The following is a 16,471-nucleotide window of genomic DNA, read 5'->3' as shown; positions in this document are numbered from 1 at the left end:
TTTCACATTCTATTATAGTTTACATTCAACTAATCAGTCACAGAAAACTACGGGCAATTCCCAACCTTCTAGGTCCTTTGTTATAGGAAAAAAACCCTCCTTGTTCTTTGTATACTTAGGCTAAAGCCATTTCTGTTCATTAAAAACTCAGAGTAAGCACGTTCAAGAAAAGGCACCTGAACATGAAGCAAAGAATAAAGGAATCTGTGCCTGTATAACAAGCACTGTGTATTTTGCTTTGTCTGAAAGGACTTTTTAAAATCCACATGCTTCAATGGGGGCGCCACTAAAGTAATAATCTCAAATACGAGATTCAATAAATGTGTTTCATGCTCTGATTAAATGTCAGAGCCATAGATTTGTTATTTCAGATAGAGTGAGCAATAATTTTGTTGGATAATAATGAACTCCCAACAATTTATTTACAACACTCGCTGTCCACAGCAAAGCTCTGAGCTGTACAATAGAGTACTTCCAATTCTGCTGATAATATTATGGAATCTAGTACAGAGCTTATATTTAAGTAAATGCTGCTCATTTCATATACACTGCATGGATTCTGGATGCTTCTGCTGAAGCTTGGTACCAACAATATTTGCCCTATCTTAACTAACAGCAGATGTTGTTTTGGTTTGCATCAACTTTTTTCCTTAACAGTGTATATGAATTTCTTTACAACAAGAGTGTTTTCACTCTTTAGGGAAACACACTGTCCTCTATAAGTATCAATTTCTGGGACAGATTCTTTACTCTTATCTAGGCTTCACTAAAGAGGCAAACCTCACATACTGTTGACGTAATGACCACTTCCCAGTTGATCACTATCATATGGTAGTGAACCAGGTCTGCCCTTCAGCCACACCCAATCATTTTCTAAAGGACTTTTCTTAACACTTACATTCAATTACCTTAATGTTTATTATTAGTCTTTTTATTCTTGTTATAGCATTTTATATTATTTTTTTAAAGTCAGTGACAAGTCTAGATATTAGGAACATATTGTGACCAAATTTGCATGGTTTTCTATGTTCTTCCAGTAGAATACCACAAAATTTAAGAAAATAATCCCTATACCTTACGCCTTCACTAGACTATAATACTGTAGACATAATCCAAAAAAAAATCAAGTGAAGAAAACCTACATTAAGTGAAAAAAGTATCTTCACAAAACACTATCTTCATTACTTCAGATTTATTCAAGATACTAATATAAGGATAGACATTGGATTAGAAACACTTTAATGATTAGATTTAAGCAATCTGTACTTAACTATACTTTTAATACACGCTACTATTTATAAGTAGCTTTTGTTATAGTTCCTGTAGTCTCCCAAGTTAAAAACACACATTGATTTCTCAGTTTGCCAATCTTATGTTACTCAATATTCCACTCATAGAAGCTGCTATTAGGAACTCACCATTCATCAGTAAAACCAAGGTCATAATTGAGTGTCTTATAAAGTAAATATTTTTATAATGCTATTTTGGAAATTTACATTGAAAAACAACTGATATTCATTCATTCATTCAATCAGTCAGCCAGCCAGCAGAGATTTATTTAACTAGCTAGGCACTATTCTAAGTAGGTATTGGAGACAAAGCCAGGAACAAAGGAGGAAACCACTTTAGTAAAGTTAACTTTCTAGTGCAAGTGGTGAGAAATGGGCAATAAACAAAAGGTATTTAAACAAATAGTTTCTAGTAGTTTTGAATGCTTATATAAGGAAAACAAAATAGGGTCAGTGACTCAAAGCAGTATTTTTGCAAAGGTGGTCTACAAATAAAGTATCATCAAATAGGAAAATTAAAAGTCAAATTAAAGAACAAATGTCTCAAATGTCAAGTAATTTCAATGCAATTTAACATGTTCATTGCCAACTACATGATGAACCATTAACTCTTCCTTCTTAAGTTTTAAAAAACTATCATTTAATTTTATGTGCAAAAAAGAACATCCAGTTTTGTATCTGCTTATGAGTGAATAAGACATTGTTGTAGACCAGAAAGTACTTTATTAATTAATAAAGGGGCCAATCAAGTACCTATTTATTTATAACATAAAGCTTTATACAATAGAGCCTAACCGAAAGATGGCTGATACTGGAGTCAGGGACCTGGGATCAAGATCAGGAACCATTACTTACCAGCCCTGTGACTTCAACCAGCTCATTATGTCTTTCTGAGCCTCATTTTAACACCCATTAAGTGGGTTTAACAGCACGTACTGACAGGATTACTCTGGAAACCAAATAAGGACATATATGAAAACTGAATTTTTCTCTCTTTTTCTTTTCATTCTTTTTTTTTTTTTTTTTTACAATATAGAATGTTATGACTGATATTACTTTTGTTGTTTTTGATATTTGTTACTATTGTTATATGATAGAAAACAACAACAAAAAAATCATGGAAATGACCAGGACCTCAAAGAATTTTCAGGATCAGGACTATAGTAAAATATGAAAGCATAAGTAAAGCTTTTCAAAGATCTTATCCATCCATGGATATAGGAGTTAAGTCTACATTAGAGAAAATTATATTTTTTCTAATCCATATTTCTCCATACAATTGCTGGGAATCAGTCATTAAAGAAAATCACAAAACTAGAATTATCAATTCCACATTTTTCACCATCCTAACACAATTATTCTTCTCATACACTGAGGATGGCTTTCATTCACTGAAACAGAACTAGACCTTCCAAGAAAACCTACACAAGACCAGGAATAATCACAAAGATATATAATATCTTACTAACCAGCATCATGTATTACAATTGAAATAAATCATGGAAAAAACTTATTCTATTTGCAATTTAGATTTTAAACTCCAACTCCTTAGTAGTTTAATCTAAACACTACTACATGGCTATGCTTGAATATCTAAAATGTAAGTAGTATATGAAAAATGAAAGTATGAAATACAAAAAACTTCTAAGCTTCAAAGAAAGTTTTGCCATACTATGAAATTAATGTTGACTAATTCTTGACTGAGTGATGTGAAATATTCTTGCAGCACAGATTAGTGGCAAATTAATTTTACTTCAAAGAGTAATTTTGGTGGGAATAGTAAATTCTTGTGGTGGTTCCAGATCAAGTTTAAAGGATTCTAGATTTTAATCATGCAACTGTGTGAAGGGAAATTTTCTTCTCATAACTCAAATCCAGTGATCAAAAATAAAACCATTAAACCCTACCCTGTGAAGCTGTTATAATGTAACATAAAATCATTTGCTTTTCTTAGTCTAAAATGATAGTTTGAAGTGTATTCTTAAATTATCTGTAGAGTTTATCACTAAGAAATTCTTCCAAACAGGTGATTTGTCACCTACTTTTTCACCTAATCCATATATGAGATGAATACCAGCCTTTTAAGTATAAAGTGGATGCAAATTTACAACCTTGTTTTAAAAGAACCCTTTCTCCCAATTAAGATTTAGAATCCTTTCCACAACTGGTCCTCTAGCCAAAGTGCAACCTCAAAAAGATGCTTAAGTTGGCATATTGCCCATGTTCTTCATGAGGTAGCTGTTGCAAAAGTTAGCAAGGGCCTAAACTGCCCATTTACACAAAATCAAAATTTATAGGCATCACAAATTGTACTATTTTCTCTTTCAAAGAAATGGCCATTTCATCTTTTAATTACTTCCTCCTTTAACTCTGATCCTTTCTACTCACCAGTTAAAGGCAATAAATCTTTCTTTTTTATGCCACTGTTTTTGGGCATCTCATAGCCCCCAAATGTTCATTACCCAAATGTAGCCTAATCCTTCAATGGTATAGTGGTTAAATATTGCTGGAAACTTATTAAAGTAGAATTCATCAAAAAGCCTATTATGAGCAGATATAATGGGAATCAAATTGTGCCCCCTGTGTCAATAATAAATTACAATGAACTCAAGGAGGTTTTAGGCAACCAAATCTCACAAGGTTGTTCACTTACGGTAGTCCCACATAACTGACTCCAAGTTATGCTAGGGGCTTTTGAGAGGCTCCCAGAAATTTATGTCTATAAGTTAAGTGACAGGAAGAAATAAACTCAAAGCTTTAAGTAGTACCTTTCATTTCCACACATGAGATAAATAAGCTTCACTGTCTCAGGGCACATCAAGAACTAACTGTGTCTGCTCTTTCAGACCTTTTCCAAGTACCACCAGATCATCTGACAATAATCATTTGTCAACCCAGGTGTTAGAGAAAGAGCCCACGACCTGTCCCGTAATGAGTGTCTTCTTACTGAAAGATGCACAAACCGGCACACAGGCGTGAAAACTCCTGCCATACCTTGTTTAGGTGATTATTTTTCAAACTCAAAACCATAATTGGGAAAGATTTTTTCAAGTTTTGAATTGAATTTTTCTTATTCTTTTAAAAAAATATTTCTTATAGCCCCTGGACTCAAATATAGCTCTATTGTTTTAAGCAGTTTGACAAGAGCGTAAGGGGGAAATCATGGAGTGTGAGGGAAATCTGGCACATTTCCCGAATGAAAATAGATGAGCAATTCCATGCTCATTATAGGGAACTGAGAATACAGACCATATCTGTATCATCTGCTTCCTCAGTTACAGTAACAGAAAAGCATCACCCATCACTGAACTCATGGCAGATGAGTATTGACCCACAGTGCACCTGAAATGTGGTGCTTTGATTTATTCCTTGTTCATTGCATTTGAAGAAATTATTTGACCAATGGAGCTCATTTTATTTCAGTTCCTTTCAAAACTTGTTTTATTTTCACAATTCTTCATAAAAATATAAGATGGTGGCATTCATGCTGTTTTGTTTAATAGGCATGAAAACCAATTATTTTATTATACGTAGAACAGAAGCCGAACTATTCAGAGACCCTGCTCTCTGAGTCCTTGTCAAAGAAACTTTCTTCTCTGACATGTAATTTTGAGTTCTCTATAATAACACTGCGACTAAAGTATTCTTCACTATCTATAGTGCATCATCGGACTGTTGTCCAGAGGTTTCCTTATCTTCTTTACAAACCAGTGACTTTCTGTTCTGCCAACCTGAGCTAATGAAAGAACACAATCGTGATGAAAATCTGTTTCCTGCCATCTTTTTCTGGCACATCTCTGCTCCAAAAATCAACCCTCCTGAGATCAGTATGAAAGCATTTACTTGGACTTCTAAGAACCAATACAGAACACACTTCTTTCTTTTCTTTCCTTTTCTTTTCTTTTGTGAAGGTGGTATTTATGCCTATCATGTCCTCCCATGTGTAAGACTCCAGAGTGAGCAGTGTTTGTAATCAGAAAGCACAGGGCAGCAAATATGTACCTGGTCCATAGGATCAACTGTAGGTGGAATCACTATTTCTTTTAACTACACCAGGGTCATGGATGGTCTTCAAGTGACTCAAAGAATGGAGACTTCAAAGACTTAGAGTATTTGACTGCCTTCCAATGAAGTAGAAAACATTTAAACATTGCTTGAATTCTCTGGAAAATTACCCCAAAAGTTAGCATCTGAAATATAGGATAATTGAAAGCAGGTCTTCAGGAGACATGCATTTCTAAACCATTGTTGTGCCAGGCATCATGGTAGTGTTTTCTCATGTCATATGATCACAAGAGTTTGCTAGAGAGACTGCCTCTAAATACAGCTGGAAATGCCTCTGAAGATAAAAGGATGGCATCACTTACAAACCATCCCCCTGCACTAAGCTCCCAAATACACTGGAACTGGACAGTAAGAAGAAGCTTTTAAAAATCGAAAGTATCAAGGGAAAAAGGAAAGTTTATTTAGGAAGACTGGTCCTCTTCACCGATGTGAATTTTTTCAAATACAAATCGAGGCCTAACTAAATAAATTACCCAGGACATCTACTGAGAGGAATAAAAACCAGAACAAAATGAGATATTTTAGTACATAAATTTAGTCAACCACATTGAGAATTTTCTGAACAGAGCTAAAGGATCTTACATATGTGCGTGCACACAGACATTTTGCAAAGAGATTATTTTTTATACATACATAATTTTTCTTAATATACAAGTGAAAAAAACCCTCCAGATTCCCTATGAATTTGTACAGTTCCTAAGAATCCTTTTATAGACTACTTCTGATCCTAGTAAAATTACCACCTGATCTATAGGCCAGAGTTTTAGTCACACATGTCAAATGTGTGAATAAATATGATGAAAACCTGAATATATCATGAAGTCTCCATGTAAATTCTGTCACTATCTGTCAGTAATATATTATGTCTGCTCAGGAAATATATTGAAATAGTTTTGAGCTTATTTAAGATTATTACAAAAATTATATAATCATAGAGCTTGAAGGGAGGTCTCGTTTTAGAAATGAAGTCACTGAAGGTCATGAGGCAGTCTCCTAATTCTTGGGTCTGTGTGCTTTCACAACACCCAGCTGCTAAACTACTATTAATCACCCCAGTAGAGGTTCAATTACAACCTGAAGCAAATCTCCCGTTATTCTGTTCCCCAGTTTGGAAAATAAGATGATTAAACTTCAACCTAAGACGAGTGAATGTTAAGGATAATGCAGAAATGAATGCTTTTCCCCACAGGCACCTACCCTTGGGACTATACAAATGCTAAGTAAGAAGTGAATGGTAAAAGGGAAGTTAAAAAAGCAAATCAGGCAATCAAATTCCATTGGCTCTCACACAATATTGAATGAAGTTCTGTTATCCTGCATTAAAAATCAGAGTTCCCCAATACACGGAGTGAGTCTCACACAAGAAATACAAGCATAAATAGACAGAACAAGTTCTGGATTAGAAATATCATTTGTTTTGCTAATTATGTACAGAAATCAGCTTCACATATAATACTATTAATGAAGTGCTCGGTTGAGCAAAAACTATAATTAAAAATAAATACAAATCAGAATTCTTTTCCTAATGAGAAATGACAGCATCACAACAAGCTGGTAATTTTTAAGCATACAGAAATCACTACACCAATATGCAGCCCTACTCCTGAGCCTCCTGAGATGGCATTCCTCACTCTCGAAAAGAACATTTTAAAGGAGGAATTTCTGCACTGCAAATTATCCTTCCTGATTGTAGCTGTGCCATAACCAGCTTCCACAAATCTGATGTTTTGGGGTGCTGCACTTGGAATTATTTTTTAAAGAGAACTATCCTGAACCTATGTTACTTTATTCCTGTGGATGTCCCCCAAAGGCACAAGCCCCAAGTTCTGAAAACAGCAGAAGCAAAAAGATAAAAAGTCCAAAGACTCCCTCAAAATCTGCCCAAAGCATATTTTAAGATTTGGGAGAAAAAAAGAATTGTGCTATTTAAGTTACTCCTGGTTTCTCTAAAAGAAATTCATTGCAAGGCCTACATTTTAATCTAAGGGAGTCAGCTGAGCCTAGTTTCATGAGGGATGAAAATAGTACATGACTTGTTTAAGATCTGCAGTAATGTTCTCTGTTCAAACATAAGGTCCTGAATATGACAAGGACACAAAATACGACATCTCCCTTCTTTTTTTTTTTTTTTTCTTTTTACCTGCAGCTATTCCTATCATAATGACAAAAGAGAATCTTAGCCAGTTTGAGACTCTCAAAATATCTGATTTGAGAATCTCAAAATATCAGAATCAAAGGAAATTGTTCTCAAAGATAGTATCTATTAAATATATGGTATTCATTACATTTTAGTGCATAAATTCTGCACAATAACAAAAAATATTTTTGCTCTAAAAAAGAGATTTCTTCATAATGGTGACTCCAGAAGAAACCTTTATGGGATTTCCTAGAACATTAACTATCAATTTTCAAAGAACAGTGAAAATTTTGTCCAAACTCCACATTTTGTGGGAAACTAAGACTCAGAGAGTAGTATGATTTATCTGACTCAGACAGCAAAATTAAGCCTAGAAAGCAGGTTTTCTTATTCTAGTTCCCCTTTTGTAACAGTCAACTGCCTTCTAAATATCATCTGAACAAAACTTTTCTATCAGATAGGGACAAACAACAACCAAAGCCAGTGTACTCCTCTACTTGTAGGAAACACCTTTCTGAATAGTTACTAAAATGAGTGGTACTGTATTAACATTAGAGAGGAAGTAGAGCTTAGTGTTAATAAAAGATAAGACTGAGGAATATTCAGATTTAAAGAGTTTACATGAGCAAAAATCAATTCAAGTAGGGTGGAGCCAAACTGAACATGGTTTAGGAGGCTCCACTGGCAGAAGCCCAGGGAGAGGCTTTGATGGAGAATATGGAAGCAAAGAAAGGAAATTATTGATTGGCTATAGCTTAAAGCCCAGTTGGCTGTTTGCAGCTGGCTGTCCTTAGCATTTTGTTTTTGTAACCTTGAGGCATTTATAGGATTAGATTTTGGTTTGCTTATATAGGCCACCACAGCATTAGAATCCCATCAGTTCATGGCCTCCTTGTTTAATTAATTTAACAGTGGTTTCAAAGCTTTAGAGGCAAAATAAAGGGATTTGAATCTGAAGGCATATAAATTGGCAAGTCATTTAACCTCTTTGGCCTCATATGAAAATTAAGGATGATACTAATGTCTACAAAAAGATGACATGAGGATTAGCCCTGAGAATTCACACAAGACATGACATCAGTGGTACATGGGACATGTGTGCCACTGATGTGTTTTTATTAACTGGTCCTATCATACCACCCTTCCAGACAATTTCCTTCTTCCCTGTCCCATCCCTTCTGAAGCTAATACTTATTACACTTAGGGAATCTTCCCACCTTCAAAGGAGAGGGGCCCATTAGGATTTAATCAAGGCCAAGGGAAACAGACCTCACTGTGGCAGACCCTTTAGGCCACAGACTGAGATGAAAGTGGAATAATTTGCATTAGAAAGAATGCTTCAATTCTCTCCAAATTTTCAACACCCTTCTAGAACAAACCACTTTGCATGAGTCATTTCACCTCTGAGGGCCTCCGTTACCTCATTTCTAAGAGAGGATGGGAATAGATGGATGGTTCAGAAAGCTGAGGTCTTTGGAGCCTCTTCAGGATCACATGGTAGGGGCAGGAAGGCCAAGCTGGGTACCACCTAGATCTTTCCAGAAACCACACTCTCCCCGACCATCTCACCCTCCCATTCTAACTAGAATAGATCTCCTATCCTATATTTGACTTATTGTGAATCTAGGTGAAACTTTATTTGAACTATGGGTTTTTCAACAGATGAGGTTGAGAATCAATGGATCAGTATGCCCATTTCCAGTTAAAAATTTCTATGACATTGTAATATGTTAATTTTAATTTCTTATAAGCTACAATGGAAAATAATCTGAAAATATATGTATATATGTATGTATATGTGTAACTGAATTACTTTGCTGTATACCTGAAACTAACATGTATATCAATTACATTTCAGTAAAGCACTAAAATTAAAAAAAAGCTAATTTTATATGACACTAAATTTACTAAGGTGGCTGAAACTTTGATATTATCAAAAATTTGTATTTTTCAAATTAGCAAAAAAATCATAATGGATATATTGTTCATATATCAGTATTAATAGCTACTGACAACTCATTTTTGCTTCATTTATTCCGTCAAGGGAACTAATCCAGGCAATTTACTTACCCAGTGGTTAGTTTGACTTAATATGATGACTAAAGTAACTCTCTCCTTCGTGTACCACTGGGTAGATATAAACATAAAATGAAATAGGAATAATGGCAGATAATTAGTCTGACAGTGTTTAAAAGCCCCATAATGACTAAAATTCAGTGATCCTAATGTGTTAATGACATAGGACCACAGTACTGAATATAAAGTAGTGATCAATTAAATACAAAAGTTAAAACTAGAAAAGTCAGCTTACCCACAGCTATTTTTAGACATCTTTAAAAATATCTTTCATGTTTACAGAGTAGTAGCATGTAAGTCTAGAAAGTGAAGAAATCTTCAAGATCACATAATTTCTAAATTTTAATGCTCAGTAACTTGAGACTAAGAAAAGTGAGGTGTCCTGTACACAATTACAAAACCATATAGTAAACCTGACCCATGTTTCATAACATAAAGCAACTTTTCTTTCCTTACATCATTTTTTATTAATGAATATTTTAAGATAGCATTTATTAAACTTTTCTAAATAGTCACCATTATCCACTCCTTGAAAGTCAACATACAACTTCAACAGTTAATTACTTTTGAAAAACTGTAAAATACATATTTCCCAAGGCAAAAGAATAGCCCTTTAAAGGGATGCATTCAGCATAACTCAACAATACCTTTGGGATCCAGAAACTTCAATTAGAATTGAAGAAAGACTGAGTCTCACAACAAAGGGATATAAAGTCAGATAATGGGAGAATAGAATTTAAGTTCTTTATACAAATGAACTTAGCTAGCAATGTGCTACAGAAGAAAAGGAAAAACTTTAATGTAGTCATGGCAACCTCTATCTTAAACAATTTTTGAACTTAAGCATCCAAATGTTTCTCTTCTTGAGACTCTGTAGTCTTTAGAATACACATAATGAGGTACAGGAAAGAAGCCACACTTTGTTCTTAAGCTTTAGGATTGTAAAAATGCATCTGAAAGATAGTGGATTTTAAATCATCTTAGCCACGTGTTTCCCACTACTTCATTTGATTTTTTTTTATAAGCCTTATAAAAGAACACAGAACATTCAGGTTACTTCTGTTGGATGGATAGAACTAAGCATTCCTCTTCCTTTGTGCATCCACAGAGCAGCGCACATACTACTATTACAACAAGTCAGCTCTACTGTGCAGCAGCCTCTGCTGTTCACTTTTTCAGTAACTGAGAACTTGGTAGCAGATATTTCATCTTATTTATTGCTGACTTTCCAGTGGCTACAACAGTACTTGCCAAAAAGTAGGTGCCTGATCAACGTTTCATAAATGTAGAAAAACAGAAAAAAGCTAAAGAATTAAGAGCTTCTTACCAAGGAAATAGTAGCTTTTGCTCTAAAAAGCTCCACGTATATTTTATCTAGAAACATTTTATATTTTTCTATTAAAAAGTTACAAGTGTCCACAGGTATTAAAAAATATCATAAGATATAAGAATTCTTAAAATTGCTTTCTTCTAATGGCCTAAACTGGGAGGTTTCATGCTACTGGACAAAGTTTAATTATATATATATTATTTGTATAATGTAAAACATATAGAACACTTTAGATCTTTGACTCTCCCTAAGGCAAAATCGATGTGGGATGCCAATGAGAAAAATTAAAGATACTGTGAGAAAATTTCAGAAAGCACAATAAGACATATGTATTAGGGAGCTTCTACATCTTAAAATGCTTTTTAAATTAAAAAAGGTCTTCTAAACTCCCACCCCCTAAAAAGGGCTTACGTTCACTGCTGAATTATGCTATCAAAGAAAACTCATTCTTAATCTTTCAGTTTTTAAAAATCTTGTAAAATGTACAGATTAAAAAGAAAGCACAGTGAATGATGCAGTAGGCCCTCAGCAAATATTTACTGAAAGATTGAATTGAGTAATAAATGAAAAAGGAGATAGATGATAAGTTCTAATAAGAGCTGACTTTGGACTTGTATGAGTCATTCATTCAAGTCATTTAAAAGAGCCTTTATACAACACATTTCACTGAGATGTCAGTTTTCATTCCTGGTAACATTTCATTAACATTATCTGCTGAACTTGTATAAAACTCAATTATAACTTATTTTTATTTAATATATGAAAGCTCTGTTGCCTTTAAAACTTAAAGGTACAAAAATGACCTTATAAAATAGTTTTACGTGCATAAACAACTGAAAAGAACAACAGTTAATTATGGGTTGGTTCTTAGCTCCAAAGTATGACCACATATACGAATATGTACCCAAACAACAGGAAATGATTTAATGAAAATATATCCATTTTTGTTAAGATTTAATTATATTTGGCTTACTTTATTTTAAAGCAGATGCGTTGTCTACATGTTATCTAGTTTACATCCATCCATCCAAAATATTTTATCTGAAAACTTCTTATGTCCTAGTCCCTATGCTAGGCTCCAGGTCATCTTTCCAAGCAACAGTCCTAAAACCTTTAAAACCTAAGTTGAAACATTGACTTTTTGGAGTTAAACTTTCCTACTCTTCAGAAGAAAAAAAAATACTAGTAAATCAATAGAATATGGGAAGTTATGTAAGTATATCCATAATTATATATATAATCCAAGTTTTCTAAGTTTGAAAATGTTTTTCAGGGATTTTTTTCCCAATATATTCAGAAAGGAAAAGTAAAGAAGGATGAGGGAGAGGGAGGATAAAACTGAGAGGGTTTAGGGCATGCAGTAAAATTCTCAAAGAGTAAAAATGGGGTTAAGCTGGTTGATTTATTTTTAATGACATAATTAGTTTGATACTTTAAAAAAATCTTATACTAATGCATATAAAAACCAACTGACAATCTCCTTCTCCTTCTAAAATCAACACCACCATTATAATTGTTATCTAGCCCAAATCTCAAAACAGCCACCAGCAGAAACCATTTTCTCACTAATAAGTATCCCTGAAGAACAGCTATGTTTTTAAATTTTCTATGTTGTTTATTGTACGTTACTTAAGAAGGAAAAAAAAGGGCATTTTAATCACTATTCCATATGTTATCATCCAACAGAAATTACAGAAACACACAATTGTGAGTTATCATTTAGCAAACATTTGTTTACCGAACTGTGCACTGGGCTAGGTACTAATTAACCAATCAAATGTACAAATATAATGAAATAAAAAGAAAGCTAACATGGTTCCTAATAATAATAATCTCATAATCTAGTAGGAAAATAATAATAAACAATCTTTACCTAGTAAGGAAATAGTTTAATAATTTAATGTCTAATAATAATCTACTGTCTAATAATTTTAAGGCCAGTAGGGGAAAAAGAAGTATAAACGAAGGATTAAGACACAGATGTGAGGTGACCAAGAATGAATCCAGGAAAAGCTTCCCAGCATAGGTATATGATGGCTGAAGTCATGCTAAGGGCCATGAGACTCAAGAAGTCCAGTTTCCTGTGACAATAGGCTCTTTACTAAAGCAGGTATGTCAGGTTATTGTTTCTGATGACTCTGATCATTAAAACCCTACCCTAATTCCTCTGCCCCTGATTCTGTATTCACAAATATCTGATTGATAATTTGTATTTTCAAGTACATTTTTTTAAATGGAGCAAAAGCACTGACCAGCAGATCCAGGTATTTGTACCCTCTTGATATTCGTATTTCTCACCTGGCATTTGGGTTTCTTTCCCTCGTGAATTTGGTGAGAGTGAATCACCCCCTAGTCACTATTACTAGACCGATAAATTTAATTTTCTGAATTTGAAAAGCTGAAGACAAAGCCCTTCCTGAGAAATAAATCACTACACTACCTTTCTATTAAAATGATTTCATCTCATCTCTACATATGGATGGAATGTGACTTACCAGAAAGAGCTGCAGCTCCAAGGATAAAACCTGGGTTCTAATCCTACTTCATCCATTACTAGCTGTGTGATTTCAGGCAGATGGGTCTCAATACTTTTACAGAAAAAAATGGGGATTAAAGTCCCTCTCCAACCTGTTTCAAGGTCATTATTAACATAAAATAAACAATGAATAAGAAAGGGCTGTAAAAACCATAAAGAGCTAGGATGTAAGATATTATCACTGCCTTACTGTCCTGCAAACAATCCATGCCAAATAATCCATTAGTGAGTGTCATAATCATTTCCAAGGACGTGAGGAAAAAAATCAATATTACAATAAAGAAAGGCAAAATTTACATATCCTCTGTTGTGCTTCCCATCCTGACAATTTCTTCATACAGACCTGGGGAAATAAAATTTAAATTTGTTCACCTCTTTAAGAACTCTCCTTATTTTCAAAAGCTGATAGAATAAATGTTGTTCAAATATGGTTGTTTCTAGCATATGGCTATGCTGAAATGATGAAATGAGGTCAGAAAAGATTTTCTAACTAAACATAAATATAAATTTAAGAAAATGTAAGAATTTTAAAACAAAAAGTGGCATTATCAGGTTAACTTTCCTCCCAAAAGAACGTTTCACCTTTAACATTTCTAATCTTTTAGTTAACATGAAGAACAACATAGGTGTCTCTTTGCTTTTCTGGAGAAAGTGGATCTAACTGATTAGTGGGCAGAAATTATGATTTCTCAGTTCTCAGTTGAGTGATTTAAGGCAACAAGCAGAAATGTATTTTGTACCTAGGCTTTGTCTTCATTTTGAGAATAAAGAGGCAATAGATTTCTATTTTAAGTTTTTATTCTGGTGCCTTTCCTATGTGCTCCCATTTCAGCTGACATTACATTGTAACCAGCTTTTTACATGTGCTGCCCCAGAAAGACTAAAAACTTATGAAGGGAAGAGACCATATCTTAAATTATTTTTTTATCCTCCCACTATTAACCCAATAACTGGCACATAAAGGTGCCCATTAAATGTTGACTGAATAAATTAAGGAATAAACTAAGATATAATTTTAGATTGACATTTCTTCAATGTCTAGTTCCTTTGTATTACACTCAAATTTAATCTTTGGATTTGTAATAAACGTAACATTTTAGTAATAAACATCCTGTGTAACACATAGATTGACGCAGGTTAAAATAGCTGAATACTGAAATTAGGAAATTAAGCCAAAATGCCTAAAGTATATGTAGCAATGATGAAAATACAGATTTATTAATTAACATAATTCATTTATCAATTCACTGAAAACATATCTTGAGCATCTACTATGTACTATGTAATTACCATGCCCAGGAGCGAAGTATGCAAAGTCAGGCAGGCCTCATGTTCTCAAGGAGGTGAGTGCCTGGTGGGGTAAAGAACCAAGTCAATATTCTGCCATTGGTGTGTGATGGGGCCATGGAACCACTGTGGGTTTCACTACAACTGGGGGGAGGGGTTGTATGGAAGGCTTCCCAGAGAGGTGATGCTTGAACTGAAGGTTGACAAAATATTAAGAATTTACTTAAAACAAAGAAACAAGCAAGCTAGGCAGAGCAAAGAGGTTGAGGTACCTATAGTTCTACTGGCAGGAGAAGGTTTTATGCAGGAGAATGGCAGAAGATGAAAGAAACATAGACAAAGAGAGAAGGAACCCCAAATCGTGGAGGGCTATGGATTTATAAAGCATCTTCAGAGAAGGAGTTTTATCAGATTCTTTCCTCAAAGGCCTTAATGCCTACTTAAACAGATTAAGAGTAATAGCTGAACAGTATTCTTTAAAAAAGCAATTTGATCAGCAAATAGGTAAAGTAATTTTTTAAAAAAAGCAAAGTCACAATTCAAGATAACTTAGTAGTTATCTAAACTTCATCATCCAGTTTTATCACACCTTTTAAAGGATGGGAGGAAAAGCAGGTGTGACTTTGAACTGCAAAGGTCTTACAATTTTGAAAAACAAAAAAAGTTTTTTAATTAAGAAAAAAGCGTTTTATCTCTCTGTAGAGACTGTATCTCCGAATATATTTATCTCTGTCACTGAAGGACCCATCTTAGAGTCAGCTCACAATTCCATTACGAATGTCAATACTGAGCAGAGATGAAAGAAAAAAGCAATCTTCAGAGACTGATTATGCAGCAGGCCATTACAGCTAGTAGGCAAGAAGTCTCAGAATGAACAGTCCAGCCCGGTTCCAGCTGTCCTGTACTCCAGCAGGGAGAGCTCACCAGCAGTCCAGCTGGTGGAGTGTGTATCTAAAAGTAGTGCAGTGTTTTACAATTCAGCACATAATGATAATTGCAACTTGGTTTTGGATTGCTTATTGTGACGATAAAGACATCAGTAGCCATTTAAAAGACGCAATCTCTAAGTGTCTGTTTTACTGATATAATAAAAGTTACCTTTTTGTTGTTAGTGACTAATGGAATGTAAGGTATTTTCAAGGAAAAATAAAACAGTCTAACATAAATCTGAATTTCAGATAAGTATGACAACATACAGGTGCATCAACAGCAAGTTAGACTTAATCTTTTCCAAATATGGCAAAATTCAAGTCACTTGATACAAAAAAAAGGCTGTGGAGGGAAGTATGAATGAAAAAGTGAAATTCAGCTAAATACCGCTACTTCTAGTTCATTTTATAATTTTGCTTCTAAATGGCATCTCCTGAGAACCTGAGGAACTGTAGGCTAACTCATTTGATTGTAACTGAATAGTATTATTTATTAATAACCTTTTAATTTTGTCTCCCTAGGGGAAAATAAAACAGCCATCACTGAAAGGTTTTCTTTTTTCCCCTGTAACCAGTTATCAAAGAGAATGACAAATAAGTAAAATTACAAGGTATAAACCAGCAAAGATTTTGAAAAAATAGACAAATTTTGGAAGCATATTCATTATGGTTAATGTGCTTCAGTCTTCTCTATATTCAGTTTCTCAGCCTGTCCAATGTCTAGGCCAATAACTATTAAGGACAGTCATAACAAGGATAAAGTCATCAAACATACTGAATTAACTGTGAGCTAACAATATTATATATAAGATAATCATAATT

At 34.0% G+C, this 16,471-nt stretch overlaps 2 protein-coding genes across 10 annotated transcripts in view; one reads left to right on the top strand and one right to left on the bottom strand.

The window, feature by feature from the left end:
• The window catches only part of IMMP2L (inner mitochondrial membrane peptidase subunit 2), a 929,241-nt gene that overhangs the window by 532,726 nt on the left and 380,044 nt on the right, over positions 1 to 16,471 (bottom strand). The gene's annotated exons all lie outside the window — the stretch shown is intronic.
• Positions 1 to 16,471, top strand: part of LRRN3 (leucine rich repeat neuronal 3) — a 35,549-nt gene that overhangs the window by 16,033 nt on the left and 3,045 nt on the right. The gene's annotated exons all lie outside the window — the stretch shown is intronic.

Source organism: Camelus dromedarius, chromosome 7 (genome assembly GCF_036321535.1).
Source record: "Camelus dromedarius isolate mCamDro1 chromosome 7, mCamDro1.pat, whole genome shotgun sequence".
Taxonomy (NCBI): domain Eukaryota; kingdom Metazoa; phylum Chordata; class Mammalia; order Artiodactyla; family Camelidae; genus Camelus; species Camelus dromedarius.
Note: the sequence above shows the minus strand (reverse complement) of the source record. Positions and strands in the feature narration are given on the sequence as shown.